Consider the following 24823-nt stretch of genomic DNA (forward strand, 5'->3'; position numbering starts at 1 on the left):
CATTTTTTTCCATTAAGTTTAGAAGTGAAATAAATGGCAGTTCTTAGATGAAATTCTTCACAGGAGGTAGGGTCAGTAAGAGTGTTAATTAAGTCAGGGGAAATATGAGTGAGAATCATTCATCAGCCATCTTAGTTCAGCAGCACTTCAGAGACGAGAAAGTGCATTCCACCTCAACCACTCGCTCCAATTGTGACACACTCTATTCCATCATCTCCCTGAACAGCTCAACTGCTTAAATGTTACACTGAAACTCATTTTCTTTCCTGAAAGACTCCTATTTTTCTTCTCATTCTCACTCCTCTTATTATCTCCAACAACAGGGACATTTTTAATTCTCCTCCATACTTCAGATTCTTCTAATCTTCATTTTTAACTCCAATTCTCTGAGCTATCCAGGCCAACACATGGGGCAAAATCTTTCCAATATTCTCTTCTCCATTTCACCATTTTCTTTAATTCTATCCATTTTTAAAATATAGCAGGGAAAGTGATATGATAGCAAAATTTTACCACAATGAAGAAAATCAAAGCTCCCAAGGTCAACTTCAAAGTTGTCTCACAATGTTTCTCGGTTTCCCAAATCCCATTTTCCTCAATTTTACAGCAACCAGTTGAATGCATATCCATTTTCTCAACATACTCTCTTGAATGACTGTCTCACTCCAATTATTCCCTTACCATTCAGATCTTCTTTTTAGCCCAAATTTTAAAATTTCCTTCAAATTTTCTTTTCCTCACTTATTATTTAATCCTCACACAATGCTTGATGGTTTTTTCCTCACAAAAGTATTGAAACTGTTTTTCACAGATTTATTAACTTATTTTGGATACTAAATCAAGAAGACATGTTAATCTTTTATTATATTTAATTTTTTCAGCAGCTTTTAACACTGTCCCCTATGGCTTCCTTAAATATTGCCTCTTATAATGATAAACTCTTTAAGATTGTCTCCTTCCCATATTGCCACTATTTCCTTTTTTTTTTTTACAAACTACTTTGTATGCCCCTTTCCTTCTGCTTATGTCATAGATGACATTATTCCTCAGGCTTTTAGTCCCTTTGATTTTTCTCTCATCTTGGATGTTATATTCCCCATTTTCCATCATGACTTTAATAAATACCTATAAACAAATTACACCCAAATCTACGTTTCCTCACCCGTTCTCTCTCCTTAGACCCAGACTGAGACTGCTAATTTGATATTTCCACTTGAGTTGTCATATTCTCCAATACTGAATTTCTTGTTTTGCTCCTAATACCTGTTTCTCATTCTGAATTGCCAAACTCAGTTAAAGTTGCCTAACTTTCTACACAGTTGGTCATGCAAAAGCTTTTATATCACTTAAAAAATACCTGAATTCTACCCCTTCCTTCATACTATGCTTCACCAAATCATGTGAGTTCTCAATGCTAATCTCACAAACCCATCCATCTTTCTTATTTCCCATTAGCACCAACCTTGATGTGTCTCACCTATATTTCTGAAATACAAAACAAAACAATAAACAGATACGCTTTTCACAAGTCTGCCAGTCCCCAGGTTTTCCATTCTCAACCTTCTCTCCCTACTAAAGTCAAGAAATTATTCTAGGCCATAAATTCACTTTGTTGCTTTTCAGAATCACCTCTCTTTCTATTAGGATGAAGTGCAATAGCTTCATTTGGTCTGCAAGTCCCTTCATGATATGGCCCCTGCTTAGCTACCTAGAATCATCTCTTGTCAGGGCTCACATTGTAAAGTGAAATACATTCATTTTTCACTCCTTTGAATGTGCAATGTAACTTGTAATCTCTGACTCTCCCTCACTTATAACACTCTTACTTTTGTTTCCTTAGTTTATAAACTCTAATAACCTTCAGGTTTCAGGGTTGTTGTTTATTACTGGAAAAGTCCTCCACCCACTAGCTGGCAGATGATACTCTTCTGTGTTTCACAGTGCTGAAACCAATTTCCTGTGATTTTCTTTTTACTTATCTCTTTTATGAAACTCTAAGTCACATGAGGGTCAAAAACATTTCTATTTGCCACTGTAGAAAAAAAAAGCATGCAGATGAAGCAAATATGCAAAGAAGTCTGAGAGAATGGGGAGGGAACAAGTCATACAAGTAGATTATAATTTCTCCAACAACCCTAATGAATATCTCATGTTCCCATAGGTAACTGAGGCTCATTAGATAGTGATTTTTCAGCTGGAATCATAGGTCCCCTGTACAGGGCCCACTGGAATTTGGGGGTGAGGGCATGCAGTTCTGCTCTTCTATAACAGTTGTTCTCAACTATGCATGCTTTGCTACTTAGCAGACATTTGGCAATATCTGGCAATGACTGTCACAATTTGGAGAGTGGGGTGGGGGAGGTGGCCCCTGGCATCAGTGGATAAAGTCCAGAGTTGCAGCAAAACATCCAACAACACACAGGGAAGCCCCCACAACAAAGATTTATCTAGCCTGAAATGTCAATAAATCTGAGGTTGTGTGGTATGAAGCTTAAGATTAATATTATGTGCTGCATCTGATAAAATCAGGAGGACCTCAAATGGCCTAACCACGAGATATTTCCCCCTCGAACCTTGTGGGTAAGATCTCCTAGCCCAACAACTCCCCCTATCATATGGACCAGTTATGATTCTTGGTTACCAATTAGTAGCAGGTTTCCATTTCCTGCCAGCCTACAGAACTATGCAAAGAAACTAACCACATCCTTCTGCAGGAACCAAGAAACACACAGGCCTCTTGATACTACAAAGCCTGCCTCCCACAGCCTCTGGTTGTTAACTCTGTTCCCACGTGTTTCCCCTATGTAGCTCTATGTGCGGTCCTTCTTCCCAAGGCTCTGAGTATATGTGACTAATAAACTGCCACTGATCTCATCTGTCCAGTGTTGGGCACCATGTGTTCTGCCATCCTCATGACCTTAGTGTGGGAATTCTTCCCTCACCAGTGGGTTAAAGAGCTAGATATCAAAATGGATTGAGAAGCCCTATGCTATGGGAGCAGGCCTCCATGTCCTTCTGAGAATCTAGATTCTTTTGATTTTTCAAATTTTTCCTTGAAAGGACAAGATACAGTGTTTTATCAAGGCTTCAAAGTGGAATAAAATAAAAGCTTCAGAGCTCTTTCTTGGCCCAGAATAGATTTCTTCATAGTTAAGTGATTTAGGATAATTTTGTCTGTCTCCTTCAGAATTTATTTCCTCAGAGTAGGTGAGAATTTAAGGTAATTAGGTAATAAGACCAAATGGATTAGCTTTCTGAAAGGAGTATTCCTTATTTAGTCTGCCCTCTGTGGGATTTAGAATCTTGGTTGCAGATTTCAGATGATATTCACTCATTCTTATCATTCTTTCACAGACCTGGCATGGCAGCCTTGCATAAATGGCTTGTAGTCATGTTGGATTATACTCAGCATCTGGTTGCCACCAAAGATTTGATGCAATTATAAGATATCTTTTCATGTTATGTGTATTTTACTGAAGATATTGTAAAGTAATGGGGTAGAGGATTTACAGTAAGCAACACTCAGCAAAAAATTAGAGTAATATTGAGAGCAACAATTTCCTAGGTTATTGTGAGAACGGGGAAGACAGAGTAGTATTAGAAAATAGAAATACACTAAAGTAGTTACTGTGTTAAATGTTATAATTTAGAAATATTTATGATTATACAGTACTTTATAAGCAAATAACTTTTCACTTTTTAATGTTTTCCAAATTGTTTTATAGATAATATTTTTGAAATGTACATGAGGCTTTGTAAAAAAAATTATTATAAATTTAGTGTGGGAAATGCTAACTAAATCCTTGGTCTTTTCCTTGAGTTCCACAATGAGCATAAAAAATATTTTCAAGTGTTATTTAATCTAAGATTTCTCATACTAATTCGATTAGAAAATTTCTTTTTGCAAACTAACTTCTAAGACTGTAAGTGTTGCATAGAATAAACTGTGGGAAATATCATTTTAGTTTACTCTGAAATTCTTATTGGTATATATGTTCATATCATATTATAGATATGTGTGTATTTATGTTAGATTGTATCTGTGTAAAAATTTTTAAAGAAACTAATGTAAGCAGAGGAACAGACACATAAATATTTAGAAAATATTTATCTATATACTTATTTAATTGGTAACACAAGTGTGTCCTATAAAGAACAGGAGATTGCTTAAAAATAATATATTTAAAATAATAAAAACTATAGTTACAGAATGAGTATCAGAAGACAAAGTGTTTTATTTTTATTTGTTTATATTATTTGTTATTTTGCTTATTTATTGAGCATTATAACAAAATGTTATAATAAATAAGCATACTTATACAATTTTGGATGAAATCTCATTATTCTGTCCAAATTTGGCTAAGCAGTTTCTACCTTTTAAAACTGTAGCAATCTATTATTACTCAATTTTCAATGTTAATTTTCTTGTTTCTTCCATCATATCAATAAATATTCTTTTATATCCTGATTTTTATGTGTGCATAATTGTTTATCTCATGTGTATACCATGACTGCAGTTTGTATTGATTTTCTCTGGCTTCTACTCTGAACAAGAACAATATTATAGCTTATTCTGCATGAACTCAATATTGGCTTTTTGTCAATATTTAAGAATAGAATTTGCATGCCAACACTACAGTGAGAGTCAGAGCTGATTTAGGATGTTCTAAGAGATCATGTAATAGCTCAGCAAATTTAAACTAAGATACTTTGGGCATCTTTGCATCTTAATGATATGAAATTGCTTTTAGACGGTTTAGAGGTTATTTTTCTCTTGCTCCATAGGACAGAAAAAAAAAGAGAATAATGTTCAGAGATGCAGGTAGTGAGGTCATGGAGATAACTTAAATTGAGATGAAGTCTGGTATTTGTTTGTTTTTTTCCTGAGCTTCTTGATATTTTTATCAATATTCTAAAAATACATAAACATACCATTTTTTCTGGAAAAACAAAACTTTCCTTAACAATCTGACTTAAGTTAAACTTTTACATTGGTTTTAATCTGTCTTTGTTCAAACGTTGCCCTTTCTGACAAAGTTTGCCTGACCACATCATCTAAAAGATCATAAGTCCTCCACCCCATCATTCTCTATGCCCTTATGATGCTTATTTTTTCCTAAAAATTTCACTTCCTTAATCAGTGATATGACATAAAAAACATATATTATATTATATTATATTATATTATATTATATTATATTATATTATTATATTACTATTCATCTATGTCTCCAACTAGAATGTAATCCTAGAAGGCAAATACTTTTTCTTGTTAACATCTGAATTCTAGTTCCTAAAATAAGATCTCTTATACGGGACAAATGGAGACACAGGAAATAATCCCACCTCAGCACAGACCTAGTTAAAAATCGACTGCTTGTAGGAAGAAATAGACGCAAATTCTTCTTCCTCTAGAGAAGGGATAGGAAAACCTCCCACCTCCAGGACACAAGCAAAGATCGACTGCTCCTGGAGGACAGATAAAAGCAAAAACCCTCTACACATAGATGGATTGGCAGGAAACTCACTGCGACTAACAATATTGAATTAATTAAAGTATTGCACTAGGTGAGACAGGGAAGAAGGGGTAAATAACACTTTACCTCTTAAGAGCCACCAAGAATACAAGTCAGAGTTTGGCTCCCATAGCAGAAGGGGTTAGAATCCTGATAAAAGCCCAGCCCCAAAGCCAATGATGCATGGTCTATATGATACTGAAGCTGAGCCAAGAAAATAGAGACTTCTTTCTGTATTGCATAAGGAGAAACCTTCTCAGTGCTACAGGTATATAAGGACTGCCAAGTGAGGGGTCTGGGAAAAAACCCTTCACACGCCATGCCCTATTCTAAGCACAGGGTAGCAGCAAGCCACCACTAAAAAAGTTTCCTGTAGTCAAAAAAAAATTATGATAACAAAACCCAAACCCAGCTCAGGTCTTGACTAGTTTGACTGAATTCCACATAATAAAGGCTTTAGAGAAGATTCATGTTCCTGTCTGAGTATAATATTTATCTTAGTCTCTACTGTTCTTCACAAAGTTTCTTCCTAATTAAAAATTAAAAATTAAAAAAAAATTCCGAGACAATTAAAAAAAAATTCTGAGACACAAAAGAGTAAGGAAAAAACCCAACCCATTATTAAGAAATAAAGCAATCAACAGACTCAGAGATGATCCAGAGGCCTAAGCTATAAAACAGGGCGTTGAATATAACTATGTTCAGTCTATTATTGGTAGACAACATACATAAAGAGACAATTTGAGCAGAAAGATAATAAGTATAGAAAAAGTCAAATGAAAATGCTAGAAACAAAAAATACAGTATCAGAGATAAGAGATTCCTCTTATGGGCTCATCAGTAATTTGGACATAGGCAAGGAAAGAACTGAAATTGAAGAGAAGTCAATGAAAATTCACTGAAATACAAAGCAGATGAAAAAGTTTGTGTGTGTTTGGGAACCAGAGCAAATCTCCCAAGTACTGTGTAGAAATACAAGTCAGCACACACAAGAAACTACATTTTCAGAAAGAAAAAAGGAAAGAGAATGAGCAGAAGAAATGTTTAAAAAAATAATGGCCTAAAATTTTCCAAAATTAATGAAATACAACAAAGCACAGATCCAGAAGTTCAGAAAATCCCAAACAGGAAAAATACAAAAAGCAACAAACACGCACAGGCACACATAAACACATCAAGGTCAAACTGCTAAAAACCAAAAGTAAGGAGTCAGTCTTGAAGGCAGCTGGGGGTAAGGGCAGTGGGGGGTGGGGGGGGGTAGGCGGGATTAAAAATATGCAAGAATTTCAGAGGAACAACTATAAAAGTTACAGTAGATTAGTTGTTAGAAACAGTGCAAGCCGGAAGACAATGAAGTGACACCTTTAAAGTTTAAAAAAAAAATGACACAGAATTCTATTCCTACTGACATTTTCTTTTAAAAAATGATCACTAGAAGACTTTTTCTTACAAGGTACTGAGAGAATTTATTGCCAACAGACATGCAATGCAAAAGATATTACAGGAAATGCTTCTGGAGGAAAGACTAAGACATCAGATGGAATCCTCAGTCTCCAAGAAAAAGAAAGATCAACAGAATTTATAAAAATGAATGTAAAGGTAAAAGAAATTTTCTTAATTTACAGATGTCAAAATTGATCAAATTATGCAATTTACATATGTATAGTTTATTGTAGGTTATTTATACCCTAAATAAAGCTGTTTAAATCTGAATGATAGAGGTGCCTGGGTGGCTCAGTCAGTTAAGTGTCTGCCTTCAGCTCAGGTCATGATCCCAGGAATTTAAAAAAATAAATAAAACAAAATAAAGCTGAATGATAATATTGATAGTGTCCACAAATAATAACAATGTATTGTGGAGTTTATAAGATATATAAAAGTGAAAAGTAGAACAATGCAAGGTAAGAAATTAAAGTATAAGCCTTTAAGATTTGTATAGTCTAAGTAAAATGCAGTAATGCCATTTGAAGGTTGAGTGTGACCAGTTAAATAAGCATGTTAAATGCAAGAGCAAACACAAATTTTTAAAAAGTATAAATTATATGCCAATAATGGGGATAAGTGAAAAACAATGTGCAAGCAAACCCACACTCAATTTATCTTAAATAATGAAGAAGGACCAAAAAAAAAAAAAAAAGAAAAGAAAAGAAAAAAGAAATGAATAGATAAAATTAGCAAGATGGTAGGTTTAAATCCAACAAAATCAATAATTACATTAAATGACAGTCAAATTACATTGTATAAAGTAATATACTAAAAACAGTCATTGTCAAATTGGAACCCCCCAAAAAAAGCCCGATTGTACACACCTTCAAATATTAAGATACATGTATTTAAAAAATAAAACGATATATATTGCATGCAAAACTACCCATTAAAATCTATAACGTTAAGTGGAGAATTTTATTATATGTAAGTTATATCTTGAAAAAACCCTACTGGTGTTTATTTCTCAATTTTATGCCAAAACAAATAAAAATATCTTATGATTACCTACAAAGAGTCACAGAAACATTTGACAAAATTGAACAACTATTCATATTAAAAACTCCCAGCAGGAGAACATTATGTTTTGGTTAAGGGCATCTACAGCTAAACATCAAATTTTTAGTGAAATATTGAGCACTTTGAGATACTGAACACAAGATTACCAATCTGACCACTTCTATTAAATATTCTACTGCAACTCTTAGCCAATGCAATAAAGAAAAAGAAGCCTAATGTGTGGAAGAAAGAAATAGAATTATTCACACATGAAATAATGCCTTTCATAGAAAATACTAAATTATCTATCAAACAACTAGATATAATTAATTTAGCAAAGTTGCAGAATACCAGGCCAATATAAGGCAAATCACCTGTATTTCTAGCAGCAAAATGTTAAAAATTAAAAATTTAAAAAGGATATCATTTATAATTGCATCAAAATCAAGAAATAGTAATAAATTTAAAAAAAAGATGTATGACACCTCTCTACTGGAAAGTATACTGCATTACTAAGAAACATTTAAAAAGACCTAAATAAATAAAAACTACAACATGTTCATGGACTGAAAAACTCAATATTTTTAATATTTCCATTATTTACAAATTTATCTATAAATTCAAGACAATCTCAATAAAAATTCCAGCCGTCTATTTCATAGGAATTGACAATCTAAAATTTATACAAAATGCAAAGGACTGAGAAGAACCAATTTTTAAGATAAAAATTAAAGAATGGCTTTAAGGCCTTATGCCATCTGATTTTAAGAATCACCATAAAGCTACAGTGGTCAAGACCTTATTGCCTACTGATAAACATAAAGATCTCTGGATGGAATAGAGTCTGCAAACAGACTCAGAAGACAATTCAAAGGGAAGACTGTCATTTTTTCAACAAATGGTGCTGAACGAACTGTATAAACTTGTTAAAAAAAAAGAAAAAGAAAAAACTTAAACCCTTAATTACACCATTCATAAAAGTAACTCAAAATGAACCATTCACTAAGTAAAGTTTTTATGAGAGGGCACAAAACATACCATTAAAAAGTTGAATGATTGAAGTTAATCATAATTAAAAACTTGTATAGTCCAAGGGCATGTGAGTGACACAGTCAGGTAAGTGTCCCACCTCTTGGTTTTGGCTCATGGTTGTGATCTCAGGGTCCTGAGATCCAGCCCCCTGTTTGCTCTGCACTCAGTGCAGAGTCTGCTTGGGATTCTCTCTCCCTTTCCCTCTGCCCCTCCACTTATCTTGTGCTTTCTCTTGCTCTCTCTAAAAAGATAATAAATCTTTTAAAAATGTATTATAAAAACTTGTATTGTCCAAAAGATACTTTTTAAAAGATGAAAATTCAAACCACAGACTGAGAAAAAATAAAATAAAAATAAAAAGACAATATGGTGATAGAAATCAGATCAGTAATTGTCTGCAGCATGGGGGAATCCCAGGTTGACTTATTGCAAAGACCATGAGGAAAATGTCAGGTATGATGAAAATGATGAAAATGTTTTATAAATTGATGGGCACCATTGTCAAAAATCATTTGACCATATATACAAGGGTTTATTTCTGGCTCTCTATTCTCTTCTGTTGTACTATATGGCATTCTTTATGCCAATACCACACTGTTTTGATTACTGTAGCTTTGTAATAAGTTTTAAAATCAGGAAATATGAGGCCTGCAAACTTTTTTTTTTCTTTTTAAGGTTGTTTTGTATATTTGAAATCCCTTGAGATTCTGTATTAATTTTAGAATGGATTTTTCAAGTTCTACAAAAAATATTTGTAGGATTGTAAAAGAGACTGAATTTAATATGTAGATCACTTTGTACAGTATTGATACCTCAGTAATATAAGTCTTTCAATTTATGAAGACTTCCAATCCATGAATGGAGTAATGAGATGGCTTTCCATATACTTATGTCTTTAATTTCTTTCGGCAATGTTTAATAGTTTTCAGTGCACAAGTCTTTAACCTACTTGCTTAATTTAATTCCAAAGTATTTTATTCTTTTTGAAGCTATTGAAAATGGAATTTTTTTCTTAATTTCCTTTTTGGATTGTTCATTGGATTACTTTATAATGATAAAATTCACAATTCAAATATTTTTCAAATGCCATAAAAAATGAAATCTTGCCATTTACAACAACGTGGATGGACCTAGAGAGCATTATGCTAAGTGAAATAAGTCAGAAAGAAAAAAACAAACATTGTATGATCTTATTTACATGTAGACTTGAGGAAATTTTAAAAAAGCTCATAGATACTGATAGAGAACAAATTGGTGGTTCCCACAAGCAAGGGTTTGGGGGTTGGGTGAAATGAGAAAAAAAGTCAAAATGCACAAACTTCCAGTTATAAAATAAGTAAGTCCTGGGGATGTAATAAAGAGCATGGTGACTATAGTTAATAATACTGCACTGCATATTTGAAAGTTGCTAAGGGAATAAATCTTAAAAGTTCTTATCAAAAACAAAAACAATTTTTTGGGGGCACCTGGATGGCACAGTCAGTGGAGTATCTGACTCTTGGTTTTCGCTCAGTGGTGGTCTTGGAATTGTGAGATCCAGCCCCATGTCCAGCTCTGCACTCAGTGCAGAGTTAGCTTGACAGAGTCTGCTTGAGGCTCTCTCTCCTTCTCCCTCTGCCCCTCCTCCTTATTAAAATAAATAAAAAATAAATCTTTACAATAAAATACAATAAAAAATAGAAACAGAAATAGGAAAAATTGAGAGAAACAGTAATATGGGGAAAATCTATATAATCCACCTCAGTATTTAAGAGATAAAATTGAAAGTTCAGAGAATCATCACAATGATTAGATATAATCCACCATCAGTTTTGTAGATAAAGTTTCAGTGAACATACCTAAGGTAATTTGTTGACAGAGGTTAGTAGTTGCAGCAGAGACCATATGGCCTACAAAACCTAAAATATTTCATCTCCAGCTCTTTACAGAAAAGATTCTCCAACCCCTGATAAACAGAATCAAACTGTTTTTCTAAAGAAACACTGGCTTAAAGAAATAAAGAATTCCTCATCTCATGTTCAAGAAGTCATATTGTTGGCTGTTCACATCTCATAAAATAGCAGTGACTGTTACCATTAGGACTCAAACTCAGATCCACTTTCTGCTTCTTCACCAGAAATGGCTCACAAGACTCTGCTGCAAACTGCAGAGTCTTCAAGTGGCATATTCTGAATTGGGTACTTATCCTTGCAAATATTTTTTATGTCAATAAGAAAAAAAGTGAGAAAGGATATTTTGGGGCAACTTGCAATGTATGTTATATTTCCATATCACATTAAACACCTCAAATTCCATGGACAATGGAGTAGTGCAAGAATTTATTGTATTATAAGATAAAAATTAAAATCTCAAAATCAAAATGTGCAGAATGTTTTGTTTGATGCTAATGCCATAAAACAAGAAATTAATACTATTGGCCCAACTAAAAAAACAAAAATATTTGTATATTTAAAAAAAAAACTAATCTCTTAATTTAAAACTTGGGTCAGAGAGGATGATGACATTGCATTTCATGGCCAATTAAGAGAGAAGAAAATTATTATAACATATTTCAAACATGGCATTAAAGTTGTATAATGAAGAAAAAGCTGTAAATGCTTTATTATTATACATCAAAGGATGTACAATAAAATAAACTGTAAAAGAAAACATCAAGTCTATCCAGTCAAACTGGCAAAAGTTTACAAATGAGCAAAGGAAAACAGAAAAGTTAATATAGGCAAATATAAACAAAAATGCTGATTTAGAAAACATAAAACCAAGATAATACAAATACAATGAAAAGTTTAGTGGGTTTGTGGTGGTCCTTCTCATGTTTTGATGAATACCCAAGCTGATTTTTCAGCCAGCATGAACCAGCACAGTCTACCAATTGCTCATAGCCAGCATCTGCTCTGACCGCTGTCTGTGCTGTGGTGGTGATTTGAATATTATGAGTATCACTGATGGGAATACCCAAATACTAATGAGGCTTAATGTGAGACACTTATTGTTAACCTTAAGGGGACCGAATTGTCAAAATAACTGAAGCAAACCCAATTGAATTGGAACTATTTAAACTCGTTTCCTTCACCTGACCACAACCCACATATCTTCAGGAAGCTGAAGGGCAGGGATTTAATCTTTAAGTGAATTGCTTTAAAAGACTTTCTGCTTGCCTGTCTGCTGTTCCCCTCCTTCCTTACCTTGTTTCTTCCCTCTTTGTTTTCCTTCCTTCCTTTCTTTCTGTAAATCTCATGACAGGCACTTGTTTGGAATATAAAGTTGATATTACTTACATTTTTGGTTCATGCATGCTGAACACTGAGATATTGCAAATGAACTTTAAATATTGATGTTGCTAAAATTTCTGGGGAGAATAAATGTATTGGGATCATGCTGTATATCACCTGCTGTCAAAAAATGTTTAAAGGCAAAGACCAGGGAATGTTGATTTTGGTAAGTAGGAAAGGTAGAATTGAGAAGTAATATAATGATAGACTGCGGTTTGCTATAATAAGAAGCGCTGCATAAAGTTTTATGTTGTTTTTTTCCCCCTGATTTAGGCTTGGCCAAAGCTAATGCCAGACTGCCATGCTAAAAGCAACTGAGCATCACATTATTTATAAACAACTTGTATTCTGCAACCCAATCAGTCTCTACTTCCTCTCAGTTAAACAAGGGTAATATGGGGTCAGAACCACTCTATAAACATCTAATATGGCTAATCAGGAAAGATGGAGAAACAAAAGTACACACATTAGGAACAAAGAGGAGCTATTCCGGCAGTTATGGAAGATATCACAGCACAGTAATTGTGAGAGAAGACTAAGTGAGACACTGTGCTCATGAATTTGGCAACCTCCATAAAGTGGATCATTTACTAGGAAAACATAGAGAATGAAATTATCCCCATAAAAGAGAAAAACCAATAATGTATAAAACTGGAGGAAAAAGTTGAAGAATGATTCTCCAAAACAAATACTCTCATCCATGTTAATTTATGACGCAGATCTTCCAAAGTCTCACTAAATGATAATTTTATTAAAAGCTGAATCCGGAACTTTAAATATACATTTTAATATATTTCATATGTTTTGCTCATTCCTTATTAATAGTTTTTTTAAATGAGTGTTAATAGGATTTGTTTTCCCACTGCTCTTAGAAATTGGCTGTTGTTTTCTCCAAAGCTATATGTTAACTGGCCACATTAATGAACTCTTTTATTAATTTTTGTATAAGAACATGGTTAGCTGCAAATAAGTGAACACTCAACCAAATTAAGTTAAGCAAAATATGAAATTAATTAGCTCACATAATTAAACACCCCAGGCCTAATCTGATGTTTTTCAGATGAGGCTTGATTCAGAGTTTAACTAGCATTTAAAATCAGGATCTATCTCTGTTTTTGTTTTTGTTTTTGTTTTTTTCCTTCAATTCGTTTGATCCATTTTCATACAGCATTTCCTCTTCTGGTCACATGAAGCTTTAGTAGTATGATTCCAAGATCATATTCAGCTGCTGAGTAAGAATTTGCATCCCAGCATTGCCAGCTCAAATCCTGACTAAAACTGATTAGATCAGTTTAAGTCACTTGCCCATCTCTGAAATGACCATGGTCAAAAGTACAGACTGCTGTAATTAGTTCCAAATACTAAGAGCCCATTTCTAATGTTTGGTGTAGTAGATAGCTACAGTCTGACCAAAACATTTATGGACCCCTTCCCAGGAGTAGAATGGTTGCTGGGAAATGACTTCCCCGCTGGGCACTACCTTTCTCAGTTCCCCTCCACCCATAAAATTAAGTGAAGTTATATGACCAGTTCTCACTAATAGAATGTGAGAGAACAGATTGTGAGTACTTCAATATCAATACACTTGTTAAGATTGAATTGTTCTTGCATTAGATAGAGATACAAATAATCATGGTGTTTATCCTTAATACAGTGTACTTATCCTGCTAATGTTCTATTAGTTTTCTTACACACATTAATAAGCGATTTGTTTATTTGGGTCCTCTCTCTCTCTCTTTTTTTTTTTTCTGATGACTCTGGCTAGAGGTCTATCAATTTTGTTAATCTTTTCAAAAACAACTCCCGGTTTCATTGATCTGTTCTATTGTTTTTTAATTTCTCTATCATCTATTTCTGCTCTAATCTTTATTATTTCCTTCCTTTTCCTGGGTTTGGGTTTTATTTGTTCTTTTTCCAACTCCTTCAGGTGCAATGTTAGGTTGTTTATTTGTGGTTTTTCTTGCTTCATGAGGTAGGCCTCTGTTGTTAGACACTTCTGTCTTAGAACTACTTTTGCTGCACCCTCTCAAAGATTTTTGGATGATTGTGCTTTGATTTTCATTTCTTTATCATTTTTTATTTCTTCTTTGATTCTTGGTTGACCCATTTACTATTTAGTAGCATATTATTTAACCTCCATGTATTTGTGGCCTTTCCAGATTTTTTTCCTGTGGTTGATTTCTAGTTTTATAGTGCTGTGGTCAGAAAGATGTATGGTATGACTTCGATCTTTCTGAATTTGTTGAGACTTATTTTGTGGCCTAATATGTTATGTATTCTGGAGAATGTTCCACGTGCATTTGAAAAGAATGTGTAGGGACGCCTGGGTGGCTCAGTCACTTAAGTGTCTGCTTTTGGCTCAGGTCATGATCCCAGGGTCCTGGGATAGAATCCTGCATTGGGCTCCTTGTTCAATGGGGAGACTGCTTCTCCCTCTGCCTTCCTCTCCCCCTGCTTGTGCTCTCTCTCCCTCTCTCTGACAAAATACATAAATAAAATCTTTAAAAAAAGAAAAGAAAAGAAAGGAAGAGAAAGGAATAGAATAGAATGTGTATTCCCGTGTTTTAGGATGGAATGTTCTGAATATATCTGTTAAGTCCATGTGATTCAGTGTGTCATTCAAAGACACTGTTTCCTTATCGATTTTCTGTTTGGATGATCAAATACATTAAAAAAAATGATATACCATGATGAAGTAGGATTTATTCCTGGGAGGCAATGGTGGCTCAATATTCTCAAAACAATCAACATGATATATCACATCGATAAGATAAAGGATAAGAACCATATGATCATCTCAATAGATGCAGAAAAAGCATTCAACAAAGTACAACATCCATTCATGATAAAAAAAAAAACCCTCTACAAAGTAGGTTTAGAGGGAACATACTCAACATAATAAAGGCCATAAGTGAAAAACCCACAGCCAACATCATACTCAATGGTGAGAGCTTTTTCTCTAAGGTGAGAAACAAGACAAGGATGTCAACTCTCACTACTGTTAACATAGTACTAGAAGTTCCAGCCACAGCAATTAGACAACATAAGAAATAAAAGGCATCCAAATTGATAAGGAAATAAAACTCTCACTATTTGCAGATGACATGACACTATATATAGAAAACCCAAAAGACTCCACCAAAAAACTACTAGAATTGATAAGCAAATTCAGTAAAGTCACAGGATATAAAATCGATATACAGAAATCTGAATTCCTATACACTAATAACAAAGCAGAAAAAAGTGAAATTAAGAAAATAATCACATTTACAATTGCACCAAAACCAATAAAATATATAGGAATAAACTTAACCAAAGAGGTGAAAGACTTATGATCTGAAAACAATAAGATGCTGATGAAAGAAATTCAAGACAACACAAAAAATTGGAAAGACATTCCATGCTCATGGGTTGGAAGAACAAATACAGTCTCAAGAAAGGATAAAATTATATTTTGTTTAATATGAATAACTAAATTTTCCAGTACAGCCTGTTGTATAATTCAATCTTTCACAATTGATCAAGAATACCAATTCTGATATTTGTGTGTATGTTTTCATGATATATTTTTTTCATTGTTATATTTATCTACCCCTGGAGCTCTCTTAACTACAATAGCTTTTCAGTATAGATGATAGTTACGAGCAACCGAACAATGTGAATTTTTAATATTGAGATATAATTAACATATATCAATGAGTAAACTGAAGATGATTGATGTGTTAATCTGATACATTTATGTATTGCAATATGTTTAGCACTGTAGCTTTAGCTAAACCTCTACTACATCACATAATTATCATTTCTCTTTTGTAGTGAGAACATTAAAAATCTAGTCTCTTACAATTTTGAAGCTATCTGAAAGTAGAGTGTTCCTATGAAACGTTTTGTTAACCTAAGTGGCATAAAGAAAGCAATTATCATCAATTTATATAGACAAAAATTTAGAGCATTCCCAGATCCATCATCCCTTAGCCTTTCTGATACCTTATGACACATCTTACTAATACATGCACAAAATAAATCAAGATACGCACAGATGCTCACAGACACAATGTAAAGCTCTGGCAGATGGATGCTAAGATACTGAGTATGGTTCCTGGGGAAGGAGCTTGGCAGTGACACTTGCTACTCAGAGTTCCTGCTGCCTGTATAACAGCTCACTGCAAAACAAATGCTGAACGTTGTTTTTGTTTTTTTGTTTTGTTTTCTTTTTGCAAAGGTGAAAATCTGGATTTCTTTTAGCCAAAACAAGCACTTACCTTGGTCTTTCATGAAAGCAAAGTGGCATAACATGAACTTTCCGAAAAGCAGGAGATGCCTGTGTAAGATTTTTTATCCTAAAATGTGCTACCACATTTTTATTTCTGATATTAGCAATTTGTGTTTTTGTTCTTTTTTTGGTCTTTCAGTGATTTATTGACTTTGTTAAACCTTTAAAGTTCTAATTGAACTGAAAAAATTAAATTTTGGCTTATTGTTCTCCTTCCTGTCCGTTGGTTTTCTATTTCATTGATTTCTGCTTTTATCTTTACTATTTACTGCCAACCGCTCTCTTCAGGTCTGAATTTTTTTTCCTAGCATCTTGAGATAAAAATTTATATCATTAATTTTCAGATTTTCTTATATTTTATATAGGAATTTAAGGCTAAGTAAAGCTAACCAACATTTTCACTACATCCTACAAGTTTTGAAATATTTTCCTTATCCTAGAGTAAATAATATTTTCTGTTTTCCATTGTCACTTTTCTTTGAACCATGTATTACTTAGAATTATAACTGCTTCATTTCGAAGCAGTTGAGGACCTTCTAGTTTTCTTCTGGTTATTGCTTTCTAACTTCTTTCCTCTCTGGAAAAACAGCAGACTCTTAATGATTTTAGTGCTCTGAAATTTCCTGAGGCTTCCTTTATAAACCAGGATAACATCAATGAGTCTAGATATGCTCATTTGGTCAAATTTGTTAATTTTATTTTTAGACCTTCTATGATATTTCTGGGTTTTTGGCTTTTGTTTTGTTTTTGTTTTGCTGGCTTCTTTCAGATTGTAAAATGTTGGTATAATTTCTTACTATAATACTAGACTTGCTCTTTTCTCTTCTAGTTCTGTCAGACTTACTAAGATGGATACCATTTCTGATTTCTTGAAATGGATATGAAACAAATGTTTGCCAGCCATTCTTCTTCTAATATTTAAGTCTCTAAATTTTATGCAACTTATGCAATACTGTTTATAGTAATTAGCATAACTTAGATGTAAATATAGAGAAATGTTGAAAATAAAAGGATGTAAAGAGATACACCTTAAAAACACTAACCAACAGAAAGTGAAAGTAACTATACAAATATCTGGCAAAATGGACTGTTAAGCACATCTCATCATAGAAATTTCATATATCATATAGTGAATACCCCAGAAGATATGACACAGATTCAAAACAGATCAATAAAAAAATGACAGATTTTACAGGAGAAATAGCAGTTTCATTTTCACAGTAGAAAACTTTAGTCAGTCCTTTCAAAAGCTCAAAATCAGGGACAAACAGAAATCAAGCACACAGACCAAAAAGTCCAACTCCCTCAAGACAAAACAAAAATAAAAATCAATAAATGCTTTAATAAATCCATTTTTAATAAATCTATCTATCCATCTACCTACCTAGATATAGATATTTATATCTATATAGATCTGTATATCTCTATTTCTATATTCATACAAGCATACTTATATATACATATAAACACATTTGATTTTGTCAATCACTATATTTAAAGCATTTGACTCTATTTTTGTAGCCTTTGGGTAAATACGTAGTAGTGCGATTGCTGGGTGGTAGGGTAGTTCTTTTTAACCTTTTGAGAAATCTCCAAACTGTTCTCCAGAGTGGCTGCACCAGTTTGTATTCCCACCTTTGTTTGCTTTTGGATTAAGAAAGTATTTTTTCTTACTGTCTTTTTCCTCCCTGTTAAATTGCTATTTATAGATTCTTTTTTTTTTAAATTCTTTTGAGATTTATCATGGAGATTATATTATGCATCCTCAATTTATTATAGTTTAATACAAATTATTACTTTCACCATTTCCCAGTAAATACCAGATCTGCAGCTTGCTGCAAAACAAATAAGGAACACTATTTTTGCTTTTTTATTTTTGCTTTTGAAAAAATTAGATTTCTTTCATTTGGCCAAAACAGGTATTAATGTAGATCTTATATAAAAGTAACTCTAAATTGAATTCTGATTAACACTTTCTCTGTTGAATTCAGTATTTTATATATTTCACAGAAAGCTTTGATTACCAAATTGACTGCTAAAATCATGCCTCTAAAAATATTTGTCCATACTTCAGAACTTATGTCTTTAAATAAAAATTTTGCTTACAAAAAAATTTATTAATAAAATTCTTAGATAATTACTTTATCCCCAAGTGTTTACAAGCATGTCATGAGTATAAGATTAGGAAATAAAACTAATTACTTTGCCAAAACATTAACACATTGTCCTTGATCCAGCTACCTGATTAAGAATGAGGTTAGAAGATATGAACAGACACTTTTCCAATGAAGACATACAAATGGCTAACAGACACATGAAAAAATGTTCAAAATCATTAGCCATCAGGGAAATTCAAATCAAAACCACACTAAGATACCACCTTACGCCAGTTAGGATGGCAAAAATTGACAAGGCAAAAAACAACAATTGTTGGAAAGGATGTGGAGAAAGGGGATCCCTCCTACACTGTTGGTGGGAATGCAAGTTAGTATAGCCACTCTGGAAAACAGTGTGGAGTTCCCTTAAAAAGTTAAAAATTGAGCTACCCTATGATCCAGCCATTGCACTACTGGGTATTTACCCCAAAGACACAGACGTAGTGAAGAGAAGGGCCATATGCACCCCAATGTTCATAGCAGCATTGTCCATAATAGCTAAATCGTGGAAGGAGCCGAGATGCCCTTCAACAGATGACTGGATTAAGAAGATGCGGTCCATATATACAATGAATATTACTCAGCTATCAAAAATAACGATTTCTCAACATTTGCTGCAACATGGATGGCACTGGAGGAGATAATGCTAAGTGAAATAAGTCAAGCAGAGAAAGACAATTACCATATGGTTTCTTTCATCTATGAGAACATAAGAACTAGGAAGATCGGTAGGAGAAGAAAGGGATAAAGAAAGGGGGGGTAATCAGAAGGGGGAATGAAGCATGAGAGACTATGGACTCTCAGAAACAAACTGAGGGCTTCAGAAGGAAAGGGGGTGGGGGAATGGGATAGGCTGGTGATGGGTAGTAAGGAGGGCACGTATTGCATGGTGCACTGGGTGTTACACGCAACTAATGAATCATCGAACTTTACATCAAAAACCAGGGATGTACTGTATAATGACTAACATAATATAATAAAAAATATTATTGTAAGAAAAAAAATAAATAAAAAGTTATGGCAAAAAAAAAAGAATGAGGTTAATGTCATTCTTTCAATCAGATGGTCAAGTATACATTTTTAGATCATTAAAATGTTCTTTAAGAGCACATGTTTCATTGTCAGCTTAATCTTTACTTTCTGAGTCAAAATGGTTTGGATATAACTACTATAATCTAATATGTATATTTATTATGGAAGTCTCTCTAGCACAGTAATTCTAGGGGAAAAAGGATTCAGGAATTTGGTATTTTTTATTTCATTATTTTATTGTGATTGTTATACTTACACTCAATTTATCAATTAAAAATATTTTTCTTCAAAGTGTTCATAATTTGATCTTAAATATATATATATATGTTTCTGTGTGTGTGTGTGTATATATATATATATATATATATATATAATGTTTATAACCTCACACAATTAGTTCTCTTTCTTTCCAAAGATATTCACTTCCAATTACTCAGGAATAATGTTCACATTTGACTCTCTGACAACTTTTAAATTGATTTCACTTACTCTGTATTACAAAATGGACAAAATGGTAGGTTGTAATTGGAGCATAATTTTTTTAGAAAATGAAGAACAAGGGTTTATTACACCAGGTAGAATATAGTAGTCCATGGCAGGCCAACAATCCCTATGCCAACAACTAGAAAAACTGTGGTAAATATATTTTTATAAGCATCAGAGAACTAGAAAATAACTCAGTCTAGACAATCTAAAATACCAGAATGGAGATAAACATTTGGAGCATGGGCAGCCATTTCCCCAGATGGGCCCCAGAAATGGTTTTTTTGTTGACTTCATGACAGGAGGGGATTTTGCAGGCAACGGGGTACTTCTGATTGAGTTCAGTTTGCCAAATATTCTGTTTCTTGATCTGGGTGCTTATTACATGCTTGCTTTCCATTTTTGAGGATTCATTGAGCTCTACACTTATGTTTGCATTTTTTGTATGGATTTTATACTTCAATTAAATAATTTTTAAAGTAAATGAAGAATAGCATCAAAATACACAAACTAGAAATTTTGTTATTTTATGATATCTGGGAACTCGCTGAGTTGAGAAATGGAACGAGGCATAATTTAATGGTGTTTGTAAATAACATCTGATTGAGTATAATTGTGACATGATTTGAATGCATTCATGAGTGTCACTGTTTAATTTCCTGTAATCAAAATTTTTAAAAATACTGTATGCACAGTGACAAGTTCAATGACTTACAAAGCTAGCTGCTTGGCCCTTTTTAGATTTACTGATGAATCTAATGGTATAGCTTGTTTAATCCAGCTGACCAGCACCTCTCACTAAGCATGTGACATTACACCAAAAGTAATCTGCCCTTTTCTCTCTGACTCTGCTCTAGATTTAACACAACTATATTTCTGTCTGGACAGATTTCCTATTTCTTAATGGCACATTGTGCTTTCCTCACTAGACTTTCACCACACAATACAAGATTGCAAACAATGATATGGAGATATTAGATTTATTTATTTGCTTTGTGCATATTTCAAAAGAAAAAATTACGCATTTCAAAGACTATAATTACATTGAAGAGATGGGATCTAATATAAAAGAAGGAAGAAGGAAACTTAGGAGTTATTATGAAGCCAAGAGTGTATGAGAGGTGCACATAGTGTGTCTGATACATCTGGCTTCTAGAGTAATTCCTGGGATATAGTAGGCATTCAGTAAATACATTTTGAATGGAATGAATAGATTCTTTTTAAATTGCAAATTTTTTTCATAAATCTTAGAGTAAAATTAAACCACGCAAAAATTAAACTACATAAAAACCAACTCTGTCTTTGAGAGAGTCTTGGCATATCACTGTATTCCCCATAATGCATATCCTAAATTGAGAGGCCCAGCCATAAAGACATAATTAGGAATATGTTCAAATCTTAAGACATAAGTTTGTTCAACATACCATTAGCTGTAAAGTAAAAACTACCTATACATCAATAAATGAGGGTTAATTAAATTCACCCATAAAATATATGTACTCTAGTGAATTATGTAAGAATTAATTTTGGGGAAGTGAATGCTTTTAACTTTTTATATATTCATGCATTTATACAATCTAGAAGCACTACAACATAGTAAATGAAAGCTTAGGTTTTTTTTTTTCGAATTAGATAATACAAATTAAGCATTTATAATTATATCTGACACAAAGTAAGTGCAATGTAAGTATTGGTATTCTTATTATATGTGTTTTATATTTTTTATAAGCCTGTATTGATACTATTTTAGGAAAACAAAATACCTCATTATAATAAAAATTATTTTAGCAGATTTTCATGGCCATAGAAATCTTTTTGATATGTTTAGTGAAAGTGTATGTGAGAAAATCATCCATTATTTGACTTAACTGCATATAAATTGTAAAAGCAGACAAAAAAAAGGATATTAATATTCATCTGGGTTTTATTGAATTATAGACTTTGTTTCCTTTTTCTCCCTCTTTTTTCTATATTTTTACCAAGAAATGCCACATTAAGAATTTTATTATCAAAAAATGGATAGTCAACATGCACCCCTTTTGGGAAAATGTCAGTATAAGGCAGATTATGACCAGGATATCCTTGTGACAATGTAGTATAAGGGCAGCTCTCACATTTCATCATCTAGGTTCAAATCTTATCTTTATCACTTTTTAGATGTTTGATTCTTATCTTTTCATGTCCTTTTAAGGCTAAGGTCTAAAATTTTGAACATGAGGGAACTTTTTGAAAACTAATAATCTTCAACCCACTAAAACAAATGAGTTCTCCAATGAGAAGTAGGAGAAAAATATTTTAGGCGGTATAATCTATAAGCCAAATTATTTTTTTCATACTTATCCTAATTTACAAAGTTCAGGTCCCCAATCTAAAGTTCTAGTTTTCCTAGAAATTCATTCTTTTCTGCTCAGAGGAGGCTCGAAATAGCCCATGCCAGAATACCTCCCTTCCCTTAATCCGTCTAGAGGCCCAGGCAGTCTAAACAGGCCCAAATTCTCAATCAGGGCCATGAAAGCCATTGACAAAGGCCTAGCTGATTCAGTTAAACCAAAATGGAAATAAACCTCCATGTTCTTGTCCCTCGTTACTCATAAAATCATTAAAAACCAATATTTAATTGAGTCCTTCTCTGTGTCAGACAGTCTCTGACAAGGGCAATTGCAAATTAATTACCAATACAACTAACTAATCTAAAGGGAATATTCATACCGAGACACTGACGCAGGGCTGACTTTACACCATAAAAATTGTAATGCGATTCTATAAGGAAGATAGATCAGGAGAAACCTATCAGTCAGGGTAATAAAAATGGGACCAGAAATCGAACCAGGAACCTCTTTGCCTGACTCCTCCCATGCAATCCTATGAAAAAGTCAGAACCACATTAATTCATAGTGAAATCAAGCTAGGTCTAATATATGGAGCATCTATCTACCTTTACCTCTTTTGTAAGCACATAGCATGGGTGGTTTGCATGCTTTGTAACTTCTGCCTGGAGAGTATCATCACTTGTTCTGAGTTGTGGCTGACTAGCTTACTGTACCCAGGGTGAGGCCGCATCCTTCAGATAGTCCTAAAAACTAGCTTTCCTACCCTGCCTGAAAAACCATGGGTGGCAGTGGGCCTGATCGGCCACTTAGTGAAGTGTCAACTTCTTATTGATAGGGTGCATACAAGTAAGTGGACTATGGAGGTTTCTTCTTTCTTTTCACCACTTCTGCTTCCCCTGCTTGTCTTTGAACATTTTAATATTTACCTAATTTTTGCATGTTTAATTTCTACTTAAAGAAAAGCTGGAGAAGAGAGAATACAAAATAGATAAAACCTGTAACTGTTTATTTTTACATCTATTTGAAAATACTGATGAGATAGGTTGACACAAATTATGAAAACAACACATTTAGATGATCTGTGGATTTTCTTTACCTACATCATTCCTTTCTCTCAGTAGTGTAGATAATTAAATATTTATCTCTGCTTGCCCCCTCCCGCCATTACCATTTTTCCCTCCATGAGTTGTCTTTTTAAGAGTAGGAGAATGTCTTCTGTCCACGTTCTATGTGGACAGACACAGATGCTCTCATAGCTTCAATTAAAGCAAGTAGCAAGGGGGATGGTGAAAGAACCAGGTCATAGAGCCATGTTGTTTTTATACAACTACAAGGATTTGAAGGATGGCTAATGATTTTTAAGGCTTTTACATATTTATACATAAAAGTATAAGCATATAAAATCACATGAGAATCAGTAGTGCATTTAATAACTGCAAAATATGTTAAGGCTGTGGGCCTCTTGGTTAAAAAAATAAAGACAATCATTAACAGTACTATTTTTAGTGTTAAATGTTTATTTGGAAAAGTTAATTATCCTCAGGCTAGTCTTCTGACAGGATTTGACCAGTCCATTAAGTTCACTCCAGGGCTGCCATATAAGCCCTCTTTGGTGAACTGTAGTGTGGCTGGTTTATTCTGGGAGGCACATGTGACAGTACTAATAAGAAGTGTTAGAAACAATGAAACTACAATCAAAGGTTAAAAAGCCTTTATTCCAAGAACATTATTCATGTTCATTTTAGATCTCTTGTTAGTAGGAGAAATAGGCAGAAATGTCCTTGTTATGAATCCATGCATGTGTACTAAAAACTCAACACAGAGATTTTGTGAATAATAGAATGCTTTGATTTGGTGTCTACTATTAAGGTGCAAGGGGAGAAACTGACATTTGCAAGAAAATCTGTCTAAACTAATCCTGACTTAATCAGGCCCTGAATGTGTTAATTCAACCCTTGGTCTTCATTTACATTCTAATGAGCTGTGGCAATAACTGAAATATTTAAGGACTAATGTAACTGTGAGTGAGTAATTGAAAGTTTCAGTCAGGAGAAAAGTTCATTAGGTTTTAGGTTATTGCATAATGTCAGCTTCACAGAATACATAGATCCATAATTAGCACAGTATTCATATTTTCTCTTGTGTGCCCACTTACTTTTGCTTTAGATCAGAGGTCGTAGAAGAGAGGAATGTCTCAAAGTGAAGAAAATATACCTGGCAAAAAAATATTCTCAAACAACAGAAG

Source organism: Ursus arctos, unplaced genomic scaffold (assembly GCF_023065955.2).
Source record: "Ursus arctos isolate Adak ecotype North America unplaced genomic scaffold, UrsArc2.0 scaffold_13, whole genome shotgun sequence".
Lineage (NCBI taxonomy): Eukaryota > Metazoa > Chordata > Mammalia > Carnivora > Ursidae > Ursus > Ursus arctos.